Raw genomic sequence first — 14,499 nt, 5'->3', positions numbered from 1 at the left:
CTACGGAACACAATAAATGAGGGACCACTGTATTAGAATTGGTATTGAATATCGAGTTCATTCCTTAGTATCAAATACAATATATTTTAGTATGGTGATAGCACTAGTTGTAGCCACAGTTGTCCTGAGGTAGACTGACTGAAATGAGACTGCCAATCTGAGCCATCAACCCCTTGCCCCACCACAAGCACTTATTCACATACCACAAGGTTGATGAAGTGTCTTGCCTAAGGACATAGCAGAACTGTCTCTCTGCTCTAACTACTGAGCCACCATCGCCCACTTTCTTGATACGAGTGTGCCAGCCTCTTGTCTCTATGGACATCTTATTACTTCACCTGGAATGTTCCTCAGTATGGCATTCAACGTAACTATCTAGCATTTATATAATATGGGTGCTATTACCTTGAGCGGGGTTGCATCTTCACAGATCTGACCTTCACAGATCTGACCTGTAACTTGGCCTGGTGGAGTCATATGCTTGTGTATAAGGAGAAGGATTTGTTTAATGTCAAACTGTGAAACACTCCAGGCAAAGCTATAACATCTCCATGAAGACAAGCAGGTGGTGAACTGCCCACCAGAAAAATGACATGATGTACACCCAATGCCAACTGCAGTAAGTTTGGATAGGAAGGGCATCTGAAAAATGTGACCAAATGTTTTTCCGTAGGAACTGAAATGAGAAAAAAAGCTTAGATAATATGGTTGTTTCATATTACATATTTGCATAATTGCTTTGATCTACACTTTTCATTTCAGAAGTAAACAAAGCACGTTGACAGGGTTGACATTTATGAATTCAATATAATAGAAGGTAAAATTGGCTGTAGTGCACTGCAAGCAAATCTGTCTGTTAGAGCTGTCAAGTCTTTACCCAGTATTTAGACCATAGACTGTATAAGTAGACTAAGTGAGTGTGACGTCACCACAGCATTCAGCTCCAAATGAAGCTCATCGAGGTTAGCAGTTATAGCAGCCACTTTGGAGACGAAGTCTATATTTGGAATTCCGACCGCAAGTATCGTAGCAACTAAAGAACCAATCCGGAGTGAGGCTGCTGAAAGTAGCAGCACTTCCCTTTCCTGTCAATCAAACCTGTTGATAATGCTAGTGGGAGTGACCTCAGGGAGAGAAGGCACATGATTTGTTGGTTATTAATGTTCATATCTTGATTTATAGACAAAACTGTGAAATAAAAATCATGTATAGCGGGTTAATATGAACATTTTAAGACCTAAATGACAAGTCTGACAGCAGCAGTTCCAGAGAGAGGGGACACAAATGGAGCAGAAAGAGCACCCATTCTCTCTTCCTATTTGGATCATGGTGGCTAGCAGGCTCACTATGTCCATTTATGTATACAGTCTGATTTAGTCCATGCAATATCATCAAGAAATTGGTTCCTCCCAACTGTTGCAATTCCTGTTTCACTAGTTTGAATAGGACACAGAGAGTTTTAAAGGTGCACTAGGTAACTTTTCTAACTGTCTGCTTGTCTCCATGAAGATGTTATTACTTATCCTAGAATGTTTTGTCATGGAAGACCACCAGGCCAAGTTCCATGTGAGATCTGTTGAGCGGCAAGCCCATGTTTTTTTGCCAAGGCATTTTTGTTAATAAACCACCTGCAATTTGATAAATGCTTGATACATTTAATGCCATGCTTTGGAACAATCTTGGCAAAGAAATAACATCTCCATGGAGACAAGCAGGTGGCAGACCCTGATGGAAAAGTTACATAGTGCACTTTTATTGATGATGCAAATGTGGTCTATTGAATGCCCAAGTAACATTAAGCCAAATCAATTGTACTTAACCTGATAGGCCATTGCTGTATTGTATTTTCTAATTTCCTTAAGCGCGCACTTTATGTTAAACCATAAACATAATTAAAACATAAAAGAGTATCTTTCTACTGGGATATATCAACCAGCAAACAATCTAACCTTCTAATGCAACACTCAGGGCTCCACAGCTGTCAATTATCTCCTACACTTTGCATACTGAAGGCAGCCGCAGCACAGGCCAGTTCATTAATTGATCTGAGGTATTCCCAATTGAGGAAAAAACAGCTCAATAGGACGACTTACCCTGTTGCATCCATTGGGAGATCTAACACATGCCATAATATGTCAGTGGAGGTGCTCATGCTGTTGAATCACGGTACAAAAGCGAGCGGGGTGTGGGGGCTCATTACAGGAGGAAGTATTGGAAAAGAAATTGCACTGCTCCATTGATCTAGTCCACATGGTAAAGTACCCCAGGCCAAATACAATTGAGCTGGTTATAATTACAGTTTAGCCATGAGCTGGTTAGGTATGCTGTAAAGGTGCACTGTGTAAGTTTTCCAGTTAAGGGTTACTACCTGTGTGTCTCCCTGGAGATGTTATCGTTTTGCCCAGAATTTGTGTGGCTATATGGTGGCTGAATAGCTAGAACTCGCCTTGCAGAAAGCTCGGGGTCCACTAAAAAAACATAAACTAATAAACTAATAGCTAAAAAATACACTGCAGGGCCAAAAAAAAAGTTGCCACCTGAATTTAACTAAGCAAATAGGCTGGGGTTGCTGCAGTTGGTCAGGTCTAGGTTCAGCAATAGTCTGTGCTCAAAGAATGAGGTCAACTGACTGCCTGAATGAATGACCATGTTATTCCATCAATGGATTTTTTTCTTCCCTGATGGCAAGGGCATATTCCAAGATGACAATGCCAGGATTCATCACGCTCAAGTCGTGAAAGAGTGGTTCAGGGAGCATGAGACATCATTTTCACACATGGATTGGCCACCACAGAGTTCAGACCTTAACCCCATTTAGCATCTTCGGAATGTGCTGGAGAAGGCTTTGTGCAGCGGTCAGACTCTACCATCATCAATGCAAGATCTTGAAAAATGCAACACTGGATGGAAATAAATCATTGCAGAAGCTTATCGAAACAATGCCACAGCAAACGCGTTTTGTTTTTTTTTTGTTTTTTTTTTTATGGCAACTTCTTTTTTTTTGGCCAGGCAATGTCCTTCACATACTCTATACACCATCTCTATTTAGTATAGCTCACCATCTATTGTACCTTTAAGCCATGTTATAATGTTGTCACCTCCTCAAAACGTACCTGGAGTTGTGTTTTGTTTGTTGTTACATTCACACATGTTTGAATAACGTTTTATAATTAGTCTGTCTACAGCTCCAAAGCTCTAAAAGCTCTGTTCCAGCTGTAATTTTCAAGTTAACAGCTCCTTTTACCTTTAGTTCAGTAGAGATTGGCAATTCCGGGGCTGAAATCATCCAATGATTCTAGTGAAGGTGCATGGAGTTTAAAAACACCTTGGAGTACTTCCTGTATTACCACATCACAAGGTGGAGTATTTTCAGTGTGAGAACTCATGTGCAAATGAAATAAAACACAACTCCAGGTCTGTTTGTGATGAGGAAACAACATCATAACATAGATCAGAAAATAGTGTAATATGGCCCTTTAAAAGTGACGAGGTTCTCTATCTGCGACATCACAATCCTGGGAATTGGTCCTTTGTGAGGCTAAGAGGCAAAGGACCTTTTACAGAGGATTCATCATAAAGCTCACAAAGTCCATTTTGCATAATATGAGTTCTTTAATTGAATTGAAAAATGTGCAGAGAAGTACAAGCGTATGCCCCTTCGAGACCTGCATGAAGACAATCTTTTTTTTCCTAACTCTAAAAGCGATTCACAGGAAATCCTTGGCCTCCTCTTCCCGCTTCACTCGACTGAACCAAACGGAGCTGTCGGACGCTGCAGACGCTAAATGAGACAATTAGAAGCTCATTTAAAGATAATTAAACATAAATAAATGAGTGCTTATCCCGAGGCATCGCTGGAGTGTGTCTGCCCTGCGGAGTTACCCCTGCCCCCTCTGCACACCGCACTTCAAAACAACAGAACACTCACGAGTTTAAGAGGCTCTTCACTTTGGTTTAAAGATAGTTGCATGTTTTCTTCTTCATTAAGACTCCTTGTACTTAATGATTTATAGTTAATCATATTAAAATGTTATATTGTAATCTAAAATGCCCTTTGATTCCTTCATTTTATTTGTCCAAATGTTATGTCTGTATCACATATAATAAATAAATTAATGAATTAATAAAAATAAATAAATTGACAAAATTTAATTTAATTTAATTAATGCACTGGGCTAAAGCTGATCTGTACATCTCACTTCTAAAAGTAATTTTAAAATTAGCTGCAGAATGTCTTCATTGCTCATTCACACGGAAGCCAAGATAGTCATGGTCAGGCATATTAGGTAAAGTGCATTGCTCAGTGACACAAGGGATGCAAAATGCCATCCTGTTCTAAAATTTGTGACTTTTAAAGGAACTGAAAACCATTCTCCATGGATAAACTTTGCCTGGAATGTTCCACAGTATGGCATTAAACTGAGTTACTGTATTTCTCTGTTTAATTCCATAGTTTAATGCCATATTGTGAAACATCCTAGGTAAAGCAATAACATCCCAATGGAGACAAGCTGTGGTGGATCCTCCAACAGAAATGTTCCATAGTGCCCCTTTATGTTCTCATCTTATTATGTCTGCAGTTACAAAAAGATTAAATTAAATCTGTCAACTGGACAAATCGTTGTAGGAGTGAAGACGTTTCGCTGCTCATCCAAGCCGCTGACAATGAAACTGTAAACAGCTATTGTCTCCATTTTCAGCTTAAACATCCCTATTCAACCTTTAATGACCGTGCTATTGTTCTCTTTGTTTTTAGTCTGAGGATAGAGTTGTAGATCGGTGAGAGATTATGTCTCAGGCCCCCATTCCTGTCTCTCCTAACAAAAATAGCTTCTTTAACTTCCCTCTCAAACCATTTCTTTTCTCTGGCTAAGATTTGTAGCTCACTATCTTCAAAGGAGCGGTTAGTGTCTTTGAGATGGAGATGTACAGCAGACTGGGGTCCAGAGGAGCTCTCATGACGGTCTTGGTCCATTCTCTTATGGAGTGGCTGTTTAGTTTCTCCAGTGTAATGCTCATTGCACTCTTCACTACACTGAATAGAGTAGACTACTATGTTTGCAGTTTTTGTTGCCGTTTTTTCTTCAAATTGGCCATTGGTGCTTTTGTCCATAATATCCATAATATACAGTGGAGTGTGGAAAAATGTATAATTTGGTCTTTCTAGCGTTCATGCTGTAGTCCAAACTGATGTGACAGACCCCCCTCACATTCTGTGGCTTCAAATACAGTTTGAGTAATATCATATTTAATTTAAGTAAATTGCAAGCAAGATACTGTTCCACTAGTTCAAACTAACACGTTCATATCATTTATCAAGGCTGTCATTTCAAAACAGCTCGAAAATAAAATACACCACTGATCGATTTGTCTGTTGCCAAAGTTTTAGTTTTGAAAGGAGTTCTCAAAAATAATCAGTGTGTCAGTTTTTGGAGCAATTTTGAAATGAAGGTTTTCCTCCATAAATTATATTATCTGATCTTTATTGCAGCTCTCATTTTACACACGCGCGCGTGTTGGGTTTCCATGCTTTTTGGGGACATTACATTGACTTACTTTCATTTCTTGGAGACTGACCATAACCTTAAAGAGGGGCTATTACACTTGTACAGAGTATTAACTGGTAACACAAAACATATTTAGATCACCATGTTTCCTTCTGTTGTTTTGAAAATGCATTTTTTTGCTAAAAACAATGCATAAACATCCATCCATCCATCCATTTTCTTCCGCTTATCCGGGGCCGGGTCACGGGGGCAGCAGTCTAAGCAGGGACTCCCAGACTTCCCTCACCCCAGACACGTCCTCCAGCTCCTCCGGTGGGACCCCAAGGCGTTCCCAGGCCAGCCGAGAGACATAGTCCCTCCAGCGTGTCCTAGGTCTTCTCCTCCCGGTGGGACATGCCCAGAACACCTTCCTAGGGAGGCGTCCAGGAGGCATCCTAAGCAGATGCCCGAGCCACCTCAACTGGTTCCTCAAACGTGTAGGAGTAGCGGCTCTACTCCGAGCTCCTCCCGTGTGACCGAGCTCCTCACCCTATCCCTAAGGGTGCGCCCGGCCACCCTGCGGAGGAAACCCATTTCGGCCGCTTGTATCCGCGACCTTGTCCTTTCGGTCATTACCCAGAGCTCATGACCATAGGTGAGGGTAGGAACGTAGATTGACCGGTAAATCGAGAGCTTTGCCTTTGGGCTCAGCTTCTTCTTCACCACAACGGACCGATACAGCGACCGCATCACAGCAGATGCTGCACTGATCCACCTGTCAATCTCACACTCCATCCTTCCCTCACTCGTGAACAAGACCCCGAGATACTTGAACTCCTCCACTTGAGGCAGAGACTCACCACCCACCCGGAGAGAGCAAACCACCTTTTTCCGGTCGAGAATGCATAAACATGTTAAATAAATTTCAGATTTGTTTTTGATGCTTTGAGTCCCCCCTCCCTTTTCTGCCCCAGCTAAGTCACTCCCCCTTCAGAACTCTATCACAACACAATCAGTATAGATTCCACTAATGAAACTACTGCACATTACAACAGGTTTGTGTAGTTGTAGTGTGTTGTTTTGTATTATGCTTTCGTAAATTTATGGAAAATGGCCACGCTGGAGCGTAGGTGACACAGACTTGTGGGCAGCATCGATGACGACTTAAAACCTCTTCTGGCATGTTTTTAATGAGGGAACGTTATAACATGGAAGAAGCCTCAAAAAAGGCTTTTTTCATAATGCCCCCTTTAATCAAACTCACTGCTTAATTAATCTTAACCTAAACCGGAACCTTAACCAATTTGAACCCATGTTTGAACTGTAAAGCACATTGATGATCTAATAACAAAGGATTTACATTATGAGGAACAGATTTTTCTTTTCATGAGGAAGACAGGCCCCATGTTGTGAGTGTGTACAGATTTTAGTCCCCATCATGTGATAAATACCCACCCACAATAGATAAATATATAATAAATAAAAATACTAGTTTGATCCAGCCTCTCAAACCCTGAAAGCCTCACCAGATAGGAAAAGGTTGTGTTTTCTCAAATAGGTTTTCTGAACGTCGTTAAAAATGAAAAGAGCTCAAAGAAAAAGAAAAAAAAAAAAAAGCTTTGTGGCCAAAACAAATCGATCGCCCGGGCAGATGAATTCAATCCCCGCTCATCAGATGGATCCTTTGGGAGAGCTCCAGCCTTCCTCCTCCCCAGACACTTCCTCCCCAGTACACTGCTCCCATTACCAGACAATCCCCCCAAATCCTGCCCAAAGCCCTGGATCCAACCGAGCAGCGCTGGGTGGACGTGAGCCCTCCACCGCAGCCGGCAAAGCACAAAGAGACCAGGAATGTTCGGAAATATAGTTTGGAGCGTGGAATTCAAGTTGGCTGTGGAAATTCAGAGACAGTAATCTTAATGAGATTGTGTTGTGTGTGTGGAGCACAAATATTTATGACATTCATTTATAAGAAAGGAAGTTATAAAGTTGATTTGCAAAAAATACATAAAATAAATAAAAGGTTCTTCTAAAATTTCCTTCAAGAGTCTTGAAATATTACTATTACTATCACTATCACTATTATACATCACTAGACCATCACCACTACCACATCACTACACTACACCACCACTACAGAATCACAACAGAATCACTACATTATCAATACACCATCATTACATCATCATTATACCTTCACTATCACCGCACTATCATCACTGCAACATCAGTCCACCATCACTGCACCATCAGTATGCTGTAAACTTTTATTATTATTATTATTATTATTATTATTATTATGATTATTATTATTATTATTATTTAAAAAACATGCTTTCTTACTGTGAGCAGGCTTGCATTTCCACAAACCTGAATTTTTACTTGGTCCCTTGCTTGTTTCCATGAAAATGTTCCATTGGCTATAATCTTTCATAGTATGGTATAAAACTTAACTATCTCCATGGAGAATGTCCTGAAGTATGGAATTGGATTATGCAGGTGATGTGCCACCTCCCGAAAGCAGCACTCTGTGTTTTTAAACTACAAGGGAACACATTAACCACACTGCACTTTGAAGAACCATTATTTCTACCATATATGAGCATTATGTGCTACAGTCTTATTATTTGTCCTCAGATGACTGGCTGTTAGTAACAGCACAATTCCCTGTGAGTAGATTAATATTATATGTGATTTTTAAGCCTCTGCAAAACCATGAGTCACCCAGCTTTCTAAGTATGTCCTCTTTCATCTATATAATGAATCATACTCCATTTAAAAGCATAGTGTCAAGTATGCAGATTACAGCCACACAATACAAGTATATAGTGGCCTTGTGGAGACAAAGGAGCAGATCTATGGATGTCACATGGCTGAAGGAGGCGTACTGATATAAGCTCTAATTCATGCTTCCTATTGCATTGGTATTCTATTATGGGCAGGTGAAAGGTATAGCCAGATATAGTTAGATAAAAGGTAGCCATTATCAAGCAGATTATTAATGACTTCATTTTGGCAGCTGAAACGCCCTGACCTGATACTGTAATGCACACTCCTGACTGAATGAGGGATTACTTAACAGAGAGCATATGGTTGCTGTGACTTTACCTACCTTGTCTATGTATGAACGTTCCTATGCACTAGTCCATCCCAAGGCAGCTGTGGCTGTGTAGCTTAAAGTGGCTGTTAAATTGGCTTTTGTTTTTTTGTTTTTTTCTCACTGTAGTTGAGCAAATTGTATGTTCCTCCACAACATACATATTGTATAAGCAGCTCCTACAGTCAAAATGAAAGTACTGTATACTGTCTACATGTACTTTTAAAGCTTTTTATCCTCTGAGAACCAGGACATGCAAGGTTAGCATGCCAGTTGTTGTTAGCATTACTGTGATGGCAACACACCTAAATCTGTCTAAAACTAATTGCAAAGCATTTTATCCAGGATGTGCTCTTTTAGCATGTTGTTTACCTCAACAATATGCTAAAAGTTGTTTGTTCTGTCTCAACAACAAAACTCAGAAATTTTAAGCCTCTAAAAAAAGTGCTTATAAAAATCATCATGGTGAATAATTAGAATGCTTGGATTGCGTAGGGAATGTGAGGAATAACTTTGGACATCCCCAAACTGCTTAAAATAAACTAGGCATCAGGTACAGAATTGCAAAATCTATCACAGTTGGAATTAGCTAAATAAGTCACCACAACAAACTTACACTTCTGCAGCTAGCTAGCATTCAATTCAAAGGCCGCTACTGAAATGCTATATTCAGTTCGCTAGGGACTGAGCTAAACCTTTATATTCAGTTGTTTGTTCTGTCTCCATCTATCTATTTTCACATCAGTGGTGCAGTTGTGTTTACGGCTCTGTGCCATTGCCAGGAGGTGGGCAGTCGGCAGTTTTAGCTGGGCCTGATGGGAGATCTTTGAGAAAACTTGGATTGAGTGATGAATCGATTACACACCGCTGCTGTTGTTGTTGTGAAGGTAGAAGTCGCAGTGACCTCAAAATGCCGTATTATGATAACTTCAGAGTTTATGGAGAATGTTGTAGGGCTCCGGTGAGTAATAAAGGAAACGGTTGTAGGGGGGGACGTATTTAGCAGTATTTGAAATGAGAACACAATGTTAAACTGTGTAACACTGCTTAAAAAGTACAGAAAATGCCAAAATCTTCCCATGCTCAAAAGGGTTTAATGCTATTCTGTTGGGATTGTTAATAAACGGGTTTACAGGGGGATTGCATGGAGGACAGATAAGTTAAATGCTGTATTATGGGACATCCATCTATCCTTATCTGGAGCTGGGTTATGGGAACAGCAGCCTGAGTGGAGGTCCAGACATCCCTCTCCATGTACATTTCAGCTCTTCCGGGGGAGATTTGGAAGCATTCCCAGACCAGTACCAGTTGTGGAACATTCATTGGGATATTCATTAATAGCTATGTTTTCTCACATTTTAATTATAACACTCACTCTGGCCCTGAACTAAACCTTAATCTCAAAACCAGGCCATAGTCATAACCAAAATTTTACAGCACAGCTCTGATCTTAACTGTACAACAAGGCCCCTGAACATAACCATGATCTAAACTTACAACCCCACTTTTTTTTTTTTTTTACTGAAAACCTAGAAAAATAGCATATGTTCTTACTGGAAGTGGGCTTGCATTTCCACAAACCTGACTGTTATTTGGCTTTGACGTGGGCCTCTTCCTGTCCCACATATGGTATAAAACTCTGCATGAGGAAAGTTGCAAAGCCTGGTTTGGAATCACACATCCAGAACGTTACAAATTTTTGCTTTAATATCTTATAACAAGGCTATGACCTATTTTATTAGCCTAGTATAACCCTACGGCTATCCAAAATGGGCCTTCAATAGATTTAAGAGAGCTAGAAAACAGGACAACAGGGAATCTAAACCTAGAAGGAAAGGTGTAACGATTTCGTACACAGTGGGTGTGTCTGAAAAACTTCAGAGAATTTTCAGACAGTTTGAGATTCCGGCCTATTTCAAACCTACAAACACTTTAAGACAGAAACTGGTTCATCCAAAGGACAAAACCCTGAGACAAAGTAATGTGGTTTACTGCATTCAGTGTAGTGAAGAGTGCAGTGAGCGTTACACTGGAGAAAATAAGAGAATCACTCTATAAGAGAATGTTCCATCACCGTCGCAAGAGCAGCTCAGGACCCCAGTCTGCTGTGCATCTCCATCTCAAACACTAACCACTCCTTTGAAGACAGTGAGGTTCAGGTCTTAGCCAGAGAAAAGAAATGGTTTGAGGGGAAATTTAAAGAAGCAATTTTTGTTAGGAAAGACAATCCTTCCTTGAACAGGAATGGAGGCCTGAGACATAATCTCTCTCCGATCTACAACTCTATCCTCAGACCCAAAACAAAGAGAACAATAGCAGGATCGTTAAAGGTTGAATAGGGTTGTTTAAGTCAATAGCTGTTTACAGTTTCAGATAGATAGTGGCCACCAGTAATCTGTCCCGAAGTGGCTTGGATGAGCAGTGAAACGTCTTCACTCCTACAACAATTTGTCCAGTTGACAGATTTAATTTTGTCTTTTGTTATGGATCAAACCTGGACGACTGAGAGATGACACAGATGTAACCCTACATGCTAACTATATATCCAAAATATAGCAAGGCATGCAGGAACATAGTTTTTTTTTTCAGAATTACCTAACAAACGTACTGACCTCAAGCTGATAACTGTGGCAGTCCCTTCAACAACAGCGCACCTTTAATATAGAACAGTACAGGCCGCCTTGCGAGCCAGGATATGTGCCCACCTCCTTGTAAACAGTTTACGAGTGATTCTGTCTCCATGAAGGCTTTATTAGCTAATGCAAACATATCAAAGTCAATTGGACTCCTTCTGCTCCATTAGCAGCGGCGATATGATAAATAAACATAATTAAAGAGACTGCAGCCACTATGGGCTTCAAACTGCAGCGTGGACAGACGGTGACATGCCGGACCTCTATAAACGATTAGAGCAGGACTAAGTTTGAGCTAACAGCCACATTATGGGCTAGTATGAGACACGCTCCCATTGATTCAAATTGTTTTACTGCACGCTAACAAATGAGCTGCCACGTGTAATGAGGCAGAGGGAGCACGCGGCATTGACTACATAGAGGCCTGCGTGTGTGTGTGTCTCTATGTGGAGACATTACACTGAGGTTACAGGGGCACACAGGGCAGTTCTGTCATGCTTTGGGCGAGGAAAAATGCATCCAGAGGTGACTATTCTCAAACTGAGATTTAAGATTCATGGCAAAGAATTTGAACAAAAGAATGCAAAAAAATGACAACAATTATTTAGGCATCAAAGCTGAATATGTAACCTTTTAGCCAAATATATTAAAGAAAAACGTTTTATGTATTTATTTATTATTATTATTATTATTATTATTATTATTATTATTATTATTATTATTATTATTATTATTATTATTATTATTATTATTTTAAATCTTGCATCCCTACTCTGAGCAGGCTTGCATCTCCACAAACCTGACTCTTATTTGGCTTGTTTCCATGGAAATGCTCTTCCTTTGGCGATAATGGCATGAAACTACCTCAGTGGAGAATGTTCTGAAGTGAGGCTTTAACTTTCTGTTTCAATGGAATCATATAGATCACATGCCACCTCCAGAAAGTTACACACTGCACCTTTAGCATAAACAGTTTCAAAGTGGTAAAGTTTTTATTGTTATTTATATATATATATATATATATATATATATATATATATAACCCTAACCCCAACCCCTAACCCCTAACCCCTAACCCCTGACCCTAACCTCTAACCCTAACCTCTAACCCTAACCTTAACCCTCTAACCCTAAACCCTAACCCTAACCCTCTGACCCTAACCCTCTAACCCTAACCTTAACCTGAACCCTAACCCTAAACCTAACCTAACCCTAACCCTACCCTAACCCTAACCCTCTAACCCTAACCCTAACCCCTAACCCTAAACCCTAACCCTCTAACCCTATCCCTAACCCTAACCCTAAACCCTAAACCCTAATCCAGTCTGTAATGCCAATATCCCATATGGACCCTCTAATAATATTAGATAAATTTACTCCTGTTGATGAGGTGGAGATTACCTCAGTCATCATGTCGTCAAAACCATCAACCTGTTTGCTCGACCCTATTCCAATCAGACTCCTCAAAGAAGCCCTCCCCCTAATAATAGATTCCATCCATAACATATTAAATATGTCGTTAGAAAATGGCTACGTTCCTCAGTCCTTTAAGTATGCTGTGATTAAACCCCTTTTGAAAAAACCTAACCTAAATCCTGATGAATTAGTCAACTATAGACCTATCTCTAATCTTCCCTTCCTCTCAAAAATTCTAGAACGAGTTGTGGTGAAACAGCTCTGCCGCCACCTGCAGGACAATAATATATTTGAAAAATTTCAATCTGGATTCAGAGCTCACCACAGCACAGAGACTGCACTGCTTAAAGTAACAAATGATTTACTACTAGCTGCTGATAACGGGCTGGCTTCAGTCCTGGTCCTACTGGACCTCAGTGCAGCGTTTGACACCATTGATCACAACATTCTACTGCAGAGGTTAGAATGTGACATTGGAATCAGAGGGACCGCCCTCAAATGGTTTAAATCCTATCTATCAGATAGGTACCAGTTTGTTAGTATAAACCAGAGCACCTCTCCCTGTTCTAAAGTAGCCTGTGGTGTTCCACAAGGATCTGTGCTTGGTCCAATCCTATTTACTCTGTATATGTTGCCATTGGGTAACATTATCAGAAAACATGGCATTAATTTTCACTGCTACGCTGATGACACTCAGCTGTACTTATCAATGAAACCAAATCAGACTGATCAAATAGATAAACTCAGTGCCTGTGTGAAGGACATCAAAACCTGGATGACCTTGAATTACCTGCTCTTAAATCCTGAAAAAACAGAGGTCATTGTCGTTGGTCCCAAAGGTCAAAGAGATTCTCTGTCAGACCAGATATTCTCACTCGACAATGTGAATATAGCTTCTAGCCCTACTGTAAAAAATCTTGGAGTCCTATTTGATCAAAATCTCTCATTCACAGCCCATATAAACCTAGCTTGTAAAACCGCATACTTTCACCTGCAAAATATAACTAAAATTAGAAATATTTTACCTAAAAACGATGCTGAAAAACTCATCCATGCATTTGTTACTTCCAGACTTGATTACTGTAATTCCCTGCTTGCCGCCTGCCCCAAAAGTACTATAAGGAGCCTCCAGTTGGTCCAAAATGCAGCGGCCAGAGTCCTAACAGGAACTAAAAGAAGAGACCACATCAGTCCTGTACTAAAATATCTGCACTGGCTTCCTGTCGAGCTTAGAATCAAATTCAAAGTCCTCCTCCTGACATACAAAGCCCTAAACGGTATGGCCCCATCCTATCTGCAAGATGCTATTGTCCCATACCAGCCAAACAGAGCACTCCGCTCTCAGAATGCAGGACTATTAGTGGTTCCTAGAGTGTCCAAAAGTACAGTGGGAGGGAGAGCATTCAGTTACCAAGCTCCTGTGCTATGGAATCAACTCCCTGCTGATGTTAAACAGGCCCCCACAGTCTCTGTATTTAAGACCAGGCTTAAAACCTTCCTCTTCGGTATAGCGTATGACCAGGTTACTTAGTGAGGGAGTTAGGGTTATTAAAACCCGGGATAAGATAAGCTGCAGTAGGAGTAACTAGCTGGGGGAAGTATGGCAACCTGAGCACTATCCTCTACTTTGCCCTATTTTCTCATCAGCAATGCTATTCACATGTTGTCCCCTGTCCCACTCCCCCTGTGGAGTGTATCTCTTTCAGATGCCCCGATGACAGTTGGACCTCCTCCTTGCCTGGCTCTCCTCCTCCTCGCCCGGCTCTCCTCCTCCTCGTCTGGTCTCCTGGCCGATTTCTTATGTTGTCTGATTTTTCCTGTTGTGTCTGATTTTTCCTGTTGTGTCTGATTTTTCTTGTTGTGTCTG

The sequence above is a fragment of the Periophthalmus magnuspinnatus genome, chromosome 20 (genome assembly GCF_009829125.3).
Source record: "Periophthalmus magnuspinnatus isolate fPerMag1 chromosome 20, fPerMag1.2.pri, whole genome shotgun sequence".
Taxonomy (NCBI): Eukaryota; Metazoa; Chordata; class Actinopteri; order Gobiiformes; family Gobiidae; genus Periophthalmus; species Periophthalmus magnuspinnatus.
Note: the sequence above shows the minus strand (reverse complement) of the source record.